The following is a 14,156-nucleotide window of genomic DNA, read 5'->3' on the forward strand; positions in this document are numbered from 1 at the left end:
AAGTGACAATTGTTCAGTATGCAGCAAAACTCGTGTGACTTTTTTATTTTTGTACTGGACAAGCGTTGTTCTCAAGTTGCCACTTAGTATTAAATCTCGTATTTTATAAACGTGTATATATGAGGAAAAGTTGGTCACTTGTTATATAGAATCTTATAATTGAAATATATTGGAACCTGAAACCAAAATATTTCACGCTACAATATTTCTGAACGAAAACTAAATACGTTACTGTAGCATTGAAAAACCTCAGATCACCGTGACTTCCATGAGTCGTGTGGAATCGTCAGTCTGGACACTGTGAAAGAGGACATCGCGATGGAGAGCAAGAGAAAGTTGAGCAGAGCATAGTCTAATGATAAAAATGGGTGCATTTGGGATATGAATTCGAAGTTATTACTTTTAGCTTTTGTGACTTTGTGTATAAAGCAAATGTTAGTCGAGATCATGATTTCGATACTTGCAATAAATTATGGCTTAGGCTTAGGTTATAGCTAGTGCTACATAAGTCTAGTCTCCCGAGGGTTTTCTTCAGTTTGAAGAAAAGTAAATAATAAATAACTGAATAAATAAGCGAGGTGAAGAGTAATCTTCGCTATTAGAAACACAACTAATTTATATTATTTTACTTTTACTTTAGGAATGGAAGACTATAATCAGGTCGGATATTATCAGCTACAACTGTCGAGTGCAGATTCTACAGAATGACAACTGCAACGTATTATAAACAATAATGGCTAGGCCAATGCTATTGGCTTTATAACATACTGGGCTATATTCCAGACCGCAACAAGTTGCATCAAATCTTTGTAACTTATGAAGGGTGTCTATAAGACCATAAAGCAGGATTTGTGAAATTCTTCCACAGTCTTGGTGTGGTATACTTCCGTCATTATTTTCTTCATAGGCCTATAGGCTTAATGAGAATGATATAATCGAGAAGCGCGAAGTGCACTTGGCCTACGGGTAGGCAAGCTAAGCCATTGGCGGGCCACTATGCACCCTTCACCAGTTGGGTCTAATGAAATCTTAGGTAGATCTCAAGAAATGTAACTTAGTAAAGGCATTAATAAACCAAGCAGCAAATAATGAATATGATTGATAATAATAACGGTACTTAGTAAAGGCATTAATAAACCAAGTAGCAAACAATGAATATGATTGATAATAAAAACGGTATAGGTTAAGTAAATGGTATACCAATATAATTATTTTTAAAAAAATACGTATAATTCTTTGAAATACATAGGTCCCTGTGAAAAATAATATACAAATTCCAGCAAAACAAATAGAGTAAACACAACCTCGTCTTTTAAAACACGTCATACATATATAGCTACACATACACTACATACATACAGAGAGAGAAAGAAGAGAGAGAGAGAGAGAGAGAGAGAGACGAGAGAGAGAGAGAGAGAGAGAGAGAAGAGAGAGAGAGAGAGAGAGAGAGAGAGAGGGTTAATTAATATTTAGTATGTGAGCCTAGGTTGTCTATTACCGAATTAAGCCGTCTAGGAATACTGTCACCAGTCTACTGCAAATATTTTCCCCACGCATTGACTCCCACACTGCTTATGATGGCTTGTTTACTGTTCAGAACGGAGCCATCCCATTCCTTGTCATAATGGCCCATAAATTTTCAATGGGATTGAGATCCGGAGATTTTTGCAGGCCAGTCGATCCGAATAACTTCTGGATGCTGCTGTAACCACTTTCTTACTGGCATGCTATTATGAACAGAGGAGTTGTCCATTGCCAAGAATATGGGCAACGGTTCCGGAATCAGTAGCATCCTAACAGATGGAATCAGCACCTCGTCAAGAATGTCAACATACTGCCTGCCATTTAATCGCTCATGGATTGGCACTAAAGCACCTGGTCCGCAAGACGCCATCCAACCCCAAAGGCCAGCGGTTATCCTCCCACTTCGTCGATTTGGTTCTACATATTTATCCTCAAATCTGAAAAAAATAGAGAGAAGGATTTAGAGAAAATATAAATTTACAGATATTCGGAGACAATGACAGTGGGCTTACTTTTAAATATAAAAGAAACGGTTTTAACTGCAGTTCTTCCTCTCATCAATAGATCTTATGGATTAGAAAAAAAGAACTGGCGCTTTTATTAAGCCATACTTTCAGTAATATTGCTATAACACCGAACTTTTAACTTTTAAGACTTGAAGTGCATTGTTAAGAAAACACTATAAGGTTATTCTATAAAACTATGTTATATATATATATATATATATATATATATATATATATATATATACAGTTCTTTAATATGCATTTAACCAAAACTTATTAAATATTAGAAACAGCTACGTCAGTTGTATTTTCTGCCAGACTTAGTTTTACAGTGAAATAATTAAAAGAAATCTTTGGTTGTAGGCCTAATAGTATATATTATGAATTCGGAAAAGAGGCATAAGGAAAGTTGTCATAGCATAGTAACCTTAAACGACTTTTAAGTCAGTGCAATGTGTATTCAAACATTCACGAGACTCGAAGGAAAGCTAGCACGAACTTCCTCTGCGACTGGTTTCCCGCCAAGCAACACTTCGAAGCGCAGGCGGTCGAAGCGGAGGCGGGATTTTATAGACATTTAAACTGCTTCCTCAGTAATGACAATTCCCAACTCCCACCCTAGGTCAGATTAATTTATATCTTCTCTTGCATTATTTCTCCCTGATTACATCGTAACTTCCATTAAAGATATTTGTCAGCAGGTTTAAAAACCAGTGTAAGAGGAATTACTATTCATTAAAGCTTTAGCATATATACAGACTAGGCCTATAATACAAAGTATATCACACCTAGGCTACCACGTAAAAATATAAGGCAAAATAAGTAAATGTTCATTACCTGGTTTTTCCTGGACGCCAGCAGTGCAGTCTTCCCTGTTGGTCGTTGCAAAAAGTCTTCTCGTCACAAAATATAACAGTTTCCCAAAACTGCTCGCTCTTGGACAGATATTCGAGCGCAAACCCGAGACGATGGTCCATATGCGTCTGTGTAAGTAGAGGCTTGAGCGCAGGTTCCTACATAGAAGACCAGCTTCTCGAAACCGACGTCTTACAGTGTCAACTGATGTTTGTATATTTGTTTCTCGTTTCACTGAAAATGATGACGAAAACGGGTGTTTGGTTATAAAGTTAATTAACACTTCGTCTTCTTCTGCGGTTGTGCAGCGGGGTCTCCCAGATCTAGGGTGGCTTTTCAATCCTTCTCCGTCGTTGTATCGTTTTAGCCATCTATACACAGTTGTTTTGTTGATATTAAGACGATTAGCTATGTCTTTTTTGAAAATCTGGCGAGATGCAGCTCAACTATAGCTCTCCTTGTTGGGGTGACGTTTCCGGTCGCTGTCGGGTTGCTCCAACCATGTTTGGCAAATGACCACAGTTGACGTAATGTTAGGCCACGCCCACAACTACATCTCCGTTACGTTCATTACATTAAATAAATTACTATGATGGCTAACATGTAAAATTCGTTTAATATTTACGTCTTTTCATATTTACCATGATTAAAAACTAAGGTGTTAATGTTTTTTTCTAATGACCTAGCTATATTTTGATAAAAAATATATAACATTATACTATAAAACCATGCTAAATGAACTGTATCTTTTTATGAGCGAAGTTCCAAAATGTTTCGCCGTTGCAATTCAGTCTCATTAGAAATGTGAAGAAGGTAAGAGTTGCCAGTTAGTCACTTTTTGAACGAAAATCACTGAAATCGGGTCACTCGAGTTTTGCTGCATACGAACAACGATGAAACCTTGTTAAAGAAAGATGTACCGGGTATTTTTGTTATGGGTTGTGTGTGACATTCATTTTCTTTATGTTCAAGCCATGCCATTAAAGTATTGCCGCCGTTTTTAGAATCCTTTCTAAAAGGATGTCACTTCATATTTTTAGCGAAGCAGCAAAAGACTTAATGATTTTAGGTCAATCCAAGATGCAGTCAAAGTAACACCTCATAAGATTCCTAAGCTTGCACAAACTAGGTGGTTGTCCCGTGGTAATGTGATCAAGGTCATACTGGAGCAATGGGATGCTTTATTGCTCTATTTTCAAACTGAATCCAAAGTAGACCTAGTTGATGGAGCGAATGGGGCTTATAAAACAATGAAAACCAAGGAACAAAGCAAATGCTTGTTTTTTTGGAATATATATTGCAGAAAGTAAATTCTCTGAATACTGAATTTCAATCTGAACATTTTAGATTGCATGTGCTTCATAAAATGGTTTCATTTGAATATACTAATATTTTGAAATGTTTCATTAAAGAAAATATCTTGGCATCTTTTAGACTCAATGAGATTGACATAATGAATGAAAAGTACTATACAAATCTTGATGATTTGTACTTGGTGGCAAGCAATGGCTTTATTAAGAAAAGAGCCACTTGGTGTTCAAGTAGACGTAGAGAAAACTTTCAAAACAGATTGTCCAAACTTTCTTGTGGAATTATCCAGACAAATTAAGCAACGGTTCCCTCTTCATGAAGATGGCGTTATTGCTAATTTAAGCATCTTGGATCCAGCTTTGGCTCTTGATACTGCAAATTCACCAACATCTCTTGTCAAATTAGATATTAGTTTTCCATCAATTATACCTGAAAAGGAATTGAATGACTTTGACGACGAATGGAGATCATTCCGAAATTCAAAAGATAGGTATAACTCCAGTTTATAATTCAATTCCAGAATTCTGGTACAAATTAAGAAATATAAGAGATGGCTTTGGTATTCCCAAATTTGAAAAGCTTTATGACAAATTTAACAATACTGCCACATTCTTCTGCCTCAGTAGAACGAGTTTTCTCTCAAGTTAATTTAGTCAAATAAAAAAATACAAACTTTCTCAAGCCCTATTCAGTGCGAGACAAGCTGCTTGCTAAAAGGCAATAAACCAGAGGTGGTCTTAATAGTGATACTTGGAAACCTACATCAGAACTCGTAAAAGATGTAATGGACGGTATTTGCCATAAAAGGTATCAAAAACGTCTGAAAGATCTGCAAGATTCAAATAAAATTACCCTACAAGAAGTTTCTGAATTTGAGAGCGATCCGGATCTAGAAACAAGCTTAAGCCTTTTCCATCCATCACCTTAGTTACTGGAAGCCTAAGGTTCTTCTGATTATTTATATACCAAGTGTACATATATTTATATATATGTTATATATATTATATATATTATATATATATATATATATATCTATATATATATAATATATTATATATATAAATAAGTAATATATACGCTGGGGTGTACAGGAATCTGGGTTTTTTCCATCTGAATCTGGGGGTTTTCTGAAAAGTATGTGGCAGCCCTGACACTAATGGGACGCCATGAGACAACGGTTACGCCCTTGTATCATTTGTTGACAAAATTTGTGTCAAATAGACAATCTTTTTGAATATGGCAAATCTCGATTTACTGAACTACTTGAAAACTGCATTGAGATTGTCTCACTTTGGTCTAAATTCCAGGTGAACAGCGAGATGGATGAAAGCTTCCCGACCCAGACTTCCAGCCTCCACAAAATGCTAGTGAAGATTCAAGTGTATAGCTACAGAGCAAGATTCTTTTTGTGACGTCACATTCAGTGTTCTAACATTTTAAAATGCAATTTGCATAAATAGAAGGAATTAAACATGATGAGAGGCAAAGGGAGTGACTAGAAGACAATGTAAATTTCTAGAAGTACTTGGGACTTTTCCTAGCTCAAATGGGAATCGTTAAGGCTGTTCAGACTGGAAAGGTCTCTGGTTCTAAAGTTAAGTAGCACAAGTTTATTTTTTCAAGTTAATAATTCTACAGATTAAACTGGTAGTTTTAAAGTCCCGACTCAGATTATTTTATTTTTATTTGTACATTTTCTAAATGTTCATATTAACTTCAATTGATGTTACTACTATTTAAGTTTCTGTTGTGTGAAACTTTTTATGTCTGGGAAGCTCAGCATATTATTCTGTTACAAATCTCTGGCATATTTTGAGTGAGAGCAGTTCATTATTAGCTGAAAAAGAACAAAAAATCCTCCATTGATGTTGTTTCAAAGTTTTCCTAATTTTTCAAAACTGATTTTTGCTACAAAATTTATCGTATACATATTAACAAAGCACGTTACAACCACAAATTTCACTGTATGTGACTCAGTGACTGCATTAGCCTTGTAGCATAGCAACAGTTGTTAATGGACTGACCGTCACTAACGATGTGTTCTTGTACCATAAAGTATTGGTGTGACTGTGCCACCCTGGTGAGGAAGTTTAGGTTCCTCCTTTGTTTTTGTAGGCGGTAAATGTTAAATTATCCTTAGTTGCATTTTGTTTTCAGTTTGGCAGATAGGACACTTTCACTGTTAGTGCGAACATGTTATAAGGATAATCCTAATAAAGAAGCAGCTAAAGTAGACACATTAAACCTCCACAAGTTTGGAGGTAGTGCAAGGAATGAGGTCCACCTGCAAAGACCTACTCAAATTTCTAAAAGCAAAGTTCTTCCTTCCACTACTGGACTTGATGAGCACACTTCCACGACAAAATATCAACGGCATCACACGACAGACATATTTGAACCATTTCTTTGCTGGTGCTTATCTGTAGTTCTATTCTCTGTTTTGTCTTCATTATGTAAAAAATTTACTCATCATACGGGACTATATGGTTTCAATTCAAGGCTGGGTCTCCCCATCCAAAGAGGCCATAGAATGGGAGGAACAGAATTGCCATTTCCAAATTCATAACTGCCCTCTGAGATCCACCTTAGCAAAGGAGCCCCAAAGTCACCATTCCTTCAAGATCAGACCCAGTAATAAAGGTATAGTGTGACCAGAGAATTTTTCTCTTGTTCGTCCACAACTGGCACTTCATCTCTGAGACGAAGAGGTATGCCAACCTCCTCCAGCCAGCATTAAAACCATAGCGTGGTCCAAATCGCATAATTTTCCTTGATGAGGCAGTAACAATGGGTAGGCTGGAAACTGTCAAGGGAAAATAAACGAAAATAGAGAAACTCAACATTGGTCCTGTCTTCATCTGGGTGCTCTGAACTGGCCTCGAAGGTATGGATCAACCTGCTGTTAAAAAAAAAAAAAAAAAAATCATTACCCTGTTTTTTCTTGCATAATGCCAGACAAATTAAGTTCTAGCCCACTGAGGAGGAGGGGGGGGGCGGGCATGTGTTAAGGTTCATCATCTTTCTACACAGATCACCTAGTGGTACACTACAAACCTTAGACCATTCATTTTCATGTTATAAATATCCACTGTGTTACACTAATGTAGACTTTTTCAAGTAGTACTGTTTTTATGCATTACAATAATTTATTGTTAAAACACACTACATCATCCATTTATACAGTCTTTACTATATAGGGTAAGGATACATTCATTTCATCTAAATGCAAGATCCACAGTTTTTATTGATAAAGAGAGCATAGTTGGTTATTTTTAGTTCAAATTACATACTACATAGTTTCAAATTCCCTCTTATGGAAAGGATACATAAAGTCAAGAGAAATGGCAGCATGGTACAATGCATTAATGTAGTGGCTATCACATTATAAATTACTGCATATGGGTTGCACTGCAATAAGAAGAATTAAGCTACCAAGAATCAACCAGCTATGATCATACAGAAGACTTTGTTTCTCATAAGGGCAAATGGATGTAATAGGCTTGGGAAGATAGCTCCTAATTTATAATGGCTTAAAAAAGCAGTCTATAAAAAAAAAACCATTTTCAATTCAGCCAATACTTTTACTATTGACAAGATTGGGCCTATCAATACATCAGGCCACTTAATATATCCACAACTGACAAGCTAACCTCGCTGACCATAAATGTCCTTACTTATGTTATCATAATATTTCACTTTATACTTACCATCAAAATTACCACAGCAACATCCTATATTATCTTCATCAGTGCAGAGTTCCCTGCCACTTGATTTTCAATTCTAATAGTTAATTTTTCCAAAGAAAATTTATTAAATTCAGTCTGCATGATCCACATCAAGCATCCTACTTAAAGAGGAAATAAACTTAAAATTACATAAAACATACAACCACTGAATCCAATCTGGAAAGTGAACATTACTATTTTTATATCATATCATCTATCAGCTGAAAGCTAACAAAACTTTAAATATTTCATCCCTCCCAAAATAAACCATTAACAGTTTCCTATATACATTAGCTGACCTACATGTATATGAAAAGATAAAATCTTATGAGGAGACTGGGAAGGGATACGAGATTGGTAACAAAAGTTTTTCAATATTACAAAATATTTTTAGGCCCTTTAGATCAATATTGTTAGCTAAAGAATAATTTCAATTAAATACTTCATACTTTATAACTAACGTTTTCATATACAAATTAGATTAGATTAGATTATAAAATTTTTGGCACATAGCCAAGCGCCGCATATACAAATGCGAAACTACTATGAGGACAGAACTGCCTAACCATCCAATCTTTCAACTACAACTAGTCTCATTATACTTTTCTGAAAATGCAGTACATTCCATCATTTATGCTCTAAATATGATGACTTTTATTATCAGAATTCATCTGAAAACCAATTTTCAATACAGTATAAGGACTTTAAATAAATCACAGTCAATAACACGTTGTTAAAATGTAATTTACTCTGCAACACATCCAACAACTAAATCAATATTATCTGAAAAGATTCACTGAAGATCATTGCTCAATCAAACTGCCTCGTGATACAATCTTTTTAACTGTAGTCTGCATCAAAATTTTAAATCAAATGTCAGTATAGGTGTTAACTGTATCTACCCTGTAATTCAAGTAATGATGACCATTTCAAACAATCTTCTAGACTTGAACATAGTAAAATTGAAGTAAAAATGTGGTACAGCCTTAATAATCACCATAAAGTGTTTTCCTTGGCTCAACCCCTATAGCAAACCCTCATTTTTCTTGATGGAAAAATGTTTCCCCTTGATTAGAAAATATTGAGTCCCATACACCATTCAGTACAATTAATTGTCATTACAAACAGCTTTGTAAAACTAGCATATTTAAAAACCTGCTAGAAACAAGTGCAAACAACATCATTACCAACACTGTTCAACAACATCAAAGACATCACAGTGACTACAGACACTCGGATGTTCTAAAAGGAAAATCATAGTCTACATTTGTATTTTCTATGGTAAATCTACTTACATTGGTCAGTCACATGGAAGTTCTACCATTTCTCACTTAAATTTAATATCTGACGCTTAATAACACAAGAATCCAGTCACCATACAACTTCTTGCAAACCTTTCCCAGCACTATTGTACCACCAATTTCAGTTTAGCATTACTAACTTCATAACTGAACTAAGAAACAAAAATGTGTTGCATTCAGAGAACATTTCTGTATATTAACAAATTACAGCAATATGGAAGAGCTTGAAATAAAAATCAGTATCAACACAGTAATACTAACCTGTATTATACTACACAGTATACACTCAATTTTATCACAAATATGAATAATGAGGCACTTTGATTACACAATCATAAGAATAAAACATAATAATGATAAACACTTTATTCATTATACTTTCATCATTCCTCCTCATCTGCATCTTCATCACACTTGTATGTACTAACCACTCAGTAAAAATATTTTTGGCCAGAGAATATGCGGTTAACAAACAAAATATGTTTACTTCTTCCATTAAATATCTAATTGTGGAACACAGGAAGCAAAGCTTTCTTTTTATTTATCTCTGATAATATATATGATGGTAGCATGCATTTCCACATTCTTACATTTTATACCCAACATAACTGCTGGCTAATAAACAACATGGCCTTTTAAGGAAAAATATTTAGTTTTGTACATAAAACTATAATCATAGTAAAACAATTGTCTTTTAGGGGATAACTAGGCAACACATATTTCAACTTATTATTTATGAATGTAAGACCATTTGCAGAGGACAAGAATAAAACCAATGCTAATGTCTTTTTCTGGAAAATTGGCTGACAATTTCCTTTAAAGATCATGAGCACTGTGAAATGAAATTTAAATCCTTTGAGATACATAAAAAGCAGTGCACTTGACTTACCTGAATTTTCTCCTTTTTTTTACAAACTTATACAAATTTAAGATAAAGTAAATAAGACTTAAAGATTATATTACTCCTACCTGAACCTGTAACAAATGAGAAATGATATTGTTATGATACAATAAAGTTTCATACATACTTACCTGGCAGATATATACATAGCTATCGACTCAGTCGTCCCCGACAGAAATTCAAATTTCGCGGCACTCGCTACAGGTAGGTCAGGTGATCTACCGCCCTGCTCTGGGTAGCAGGACTAGGAACTATTCCCGTTTTCTAATCAGATTCTCTCTTCCACCTGTCTCCTGCGGGGAGGCTGGGTGGGTCTTCAATCGTATATATCTGCCAGGTAAGTATGTATGAAACTTTATTGTATCATAACAATATCATTTTCATACATTCAACTTACCTGTCAGATATATACATAGCTGATTGACACCCTTTGGTGGAGGGCAAGAGACAGCTAACTAACTGACTAGACAGGTAAACAACATATGTTGTAGGTATAAATAAACCTAAGTTCCTACCTTATTAGATGGAAGACTTCGTGGCTACTGCCCAGGAGTCTGCTTCATCTCAAGAGCCTTAGCGAGATAGTGATCTGTGGCCAAGAGTTCTTGCTGGTCTGTCGATGGGGTCTTATCCACTTACTCGGCAGAGCCTAACTGGCGTTTGTCAAGGAGTGCTAATCCGCTTATATGACAACACGCCTTCTTTAAGGAGCACACAACCGATCCCGATCACCCAATCCTAACCCGTGTTAGTTCTAAGATTGCCAAGAGTCATCCCCAAACTCTTAGCAAACAACCACAAACTCGAAACTCATACATACAAAATCAAAAAAATTTTGTACCCCTCTAATAGTCAGCTGTCACTCGATTTCCTAATGAAGCGAAGTGAAGGCCGCCAGTGCGACATCTGACACTCCCATGCACAGGAAACACGAGAATACATCCGACAAGAGGGTTACGTACACATATTTAAGGATCGGTGCTCTCATCCTTTACCCAGAACCGTCTGTGCTGACACAAACGGACCTAAAGAAAAACATTTTCTCATATGTTACTCACACATCCTTTAAATAATGAGATGCAAATACTGAGTTGCATCTCCAATAGGTTGCGTCCAAAATATTTTTAAGTGACTATTTCTCTGGAACGCAATTGATGTCGCGATTGCCCTTACCTCATGAGCTCTTACTCTTAATAGATTAAAGTGTCATCTGGGCAGTTCTTATGAGCCTCGGTAATTACACTTCTAACAAAGAAGGCCAAAGCATTTTTAAGACATAGGTCTCTTGGGGTCTTTCACCGAGCACCATAGACCATGTTGTGAGCCTCTTAACCGCGCTTTCTTTTGTCCAGATAGAATTTCAGTGCTCTAACTGGACAAAGTGATCTTTCTATTTCTCTGCCTACTAGGGCTAGTAAGTCCTTTTACCTCGAAACTCCTAGGCCAGGGATTCGAAGGGTTTTCGTTTTTGGCAAGAAAAAGAGTCTGGAATGAACAAATCGCAGAATCTTCTTTGAAACCAACTCGTGACTCAAGGGCGTGCAACTCGCTGACCCTTTTAGCCGTAGCCAGAGATAGAAGAAATATACACTTTCTAGTGATATCCCGGAATGAAGCCGTATGAAGTGGTTCGAACTTTTCCGAGGATAGAAATTTCAGAACCACATCTAGTTCCAGCTTGGAATCCTAGGCTCTACTGACTTGGACGTTTCAAAGGAGCAGATGAGATTGTGCAAATCTTTATTATTCGTCAAGTCTAAGCCCCTGGTTTCTAAAGACTTGACGAAAGCATACTTCTGTATCCTTTAATTGTTGGTACAGAAAAAAACTGACTTTTCCCTCAGGAAAAGAAGGAAATCCGCAATTTCGGTTACAGAGGTATGGAAGAGGACAGCTTCTTCGACCTGCACCAGTTTCTGAAAACTTCCCACTTCGATTGGTACACTCGCCTAGTGGATGATCTGCGGGCTCTAGCAATTGCGCTTGCCGCCTTGTGAGAAAACCCTCTCGCTCTGACCAATCTTTCGATAGTCGAAAGGCAGTCAGAGCAAGAGCGGGTTAGATTTTGATGGTACCTCTCGAAGTGGGGTGTTTGAGCAGATCTATCCTGTTTGGAAGAGATCGGGGAAGTCCACTGTCAACTCCATCACCTCCGTGAACCAAATTCGGGATGGCCAATATGGGGCTATCAGAGTCATTCTGGTTCCCTTCGAGGCCACAAACTTTCTGACTACTTCCCCCAGAATCTTGAATGGGGGAAAAGCGTACACGTCTAGCCCTGACCAGTCCAGGAGAAAGGCGCCTTGTCTATTGCATAAGCCCTGGGATCCTCTACCAGGGCGCAAAATGTGTATCTTTTTGGAGAGAAACGTGGCGAATAGATCTATCTGCGGTTTCCCCCAAAGATACCAAAGGGTCTGACAGACTTCCGAGTGGAGGGTCCATTCTGTAGGAAGGACCTGGAACCTCCTGCTCAGTCTGTCCGCTCTCACGTTCCTCTCCCCTTGAACAAATCTCGTTAGAAGAACCACATTCCTTTGATTTGCCCAAATCAGCAGATCTCTTGCCAGTTCGTATAGGGCGAAAGAGTGAGTTCCTCCTTGTTTCTTGACATAAGCCAGAGCGGTCGTATTGTCGGAGTTTATCTGAATTACTTTGTCTCTGACTATGTGCTCGAAGCTCCTTAACGCGAGGTGAATTGCAAAGAGCTCCTTGCAATTTATGTGCCATGACACCTGCTCTCCCGACCAGGTGCCTGACACTTCTTCGGACCCTAGAGTCGCACCCCAACCTGTCTCCGACGCGTCTGAGAACAATGTCAGGTTTGGGTTCCGAACTTCTAAGGATACTCCTCTGTTTTCTTCCAAGGGGGTCAACCACCACCTTAATTGTTGCTTTACTTTTAATGAGATTGGAAACGTGTCCGAGAGCTGTCCTGTCTTCCAACTCCAACTGCTTCTCAGGAAGTACTGAAGCGGACGGAGATGCAGTCTTCCTAGAGGAAAGAACTGTTCGAGCGAGGAAAGGGTCCCCAGAAGGCTCAACCATTCCCTCGCTGAAGTACGCTCTTTCTCTAAGAAGTTCCACACTGTGGCACAGCCTTTCCTTACTCTCTCTTGAAGGAAATACTCGAAAACCCCGAGAATCCATCTGAATCCCCAGATTAGACTACGTTTCTGGCTGGGGACCATCTGGGATTTCTCGAGGTTCACGATTAATCCTAATGTCTTTGTCAATTCCAGGATTGTTGACAGGTCCTCCAGACACTGCTTTTGAGACCTGGCCTGATGAGCCAGTCGTCCAGGTATAGGGAGACGTTTATCCCTTTCATGTGAAGGTGTTTTGACACATTTTTCATTCAAGTCTGTGAAGACTTGGGGAGCCGTAGACAGGCCGAAACACAGGGCCCTGAACTGATAGATCCTTTCCCTCGAACATGAACGAAGGTACGTCCTCGACGAATGGTGAATCGGGACGTGGAAATATGCGTCTTGAAGATCTAGAGACGCCATCATATCTCCTTGACGGAGAGCTGCAAGTACTGAGGCAGACGTTTCCATGCTGAACTTCTGTTGTTGTACGAATTTGTTCAGCGAACTTACATCCAGTACCGGTCTCCATCCCCCCGAGGCTTTCGCTACGAGAAACAAGCGATTGTAAAACCCCGGGAGCTTTGATCCAGTACCAGCTCTATTGCTCTTTTGTCCCACATCTGCTCCACCATTTGACGAAGAGTATCCATCAGAACAGGGTCCTTGTATCTGGCTGACCGTTCCCTCGGTGACGTGTCAAGGGGGGTCTGTCCTTGAAAGGGATATAATAACCCTTCTTGATTACTGACATTGACCAAGGATCGGATCCTATGTCTTCCCATGCTCCCGCAAAGAATTGTAACCTGGCTCCTACAGGTGTCTGGAGGAAAGATTTCTCATTTTCCCTTCTTAAAGGGACGGAAGGCAGATCTTCCCCTTTTTTCAGTTGATTTCCTTCTGACGATGGATCTAGCCTGAGAGCCTCCTCGAAAGGGCTGCTG

This window comes from Macrobrachium nipponense, chromosome 5 (assembly GCF_015104395.2).
Source record: "Macrobrachium nipponense isolate FS-2020 chromosome 5, ASM1510439v2, whole genome shotgun sequence".
Lineage (NCBI taxonomy): Eukaryota > Metazoa > Arthropoda > Malacostraca > Decapoda > Palaemonidae > Macrobrachium > Macrobrachium nipponense.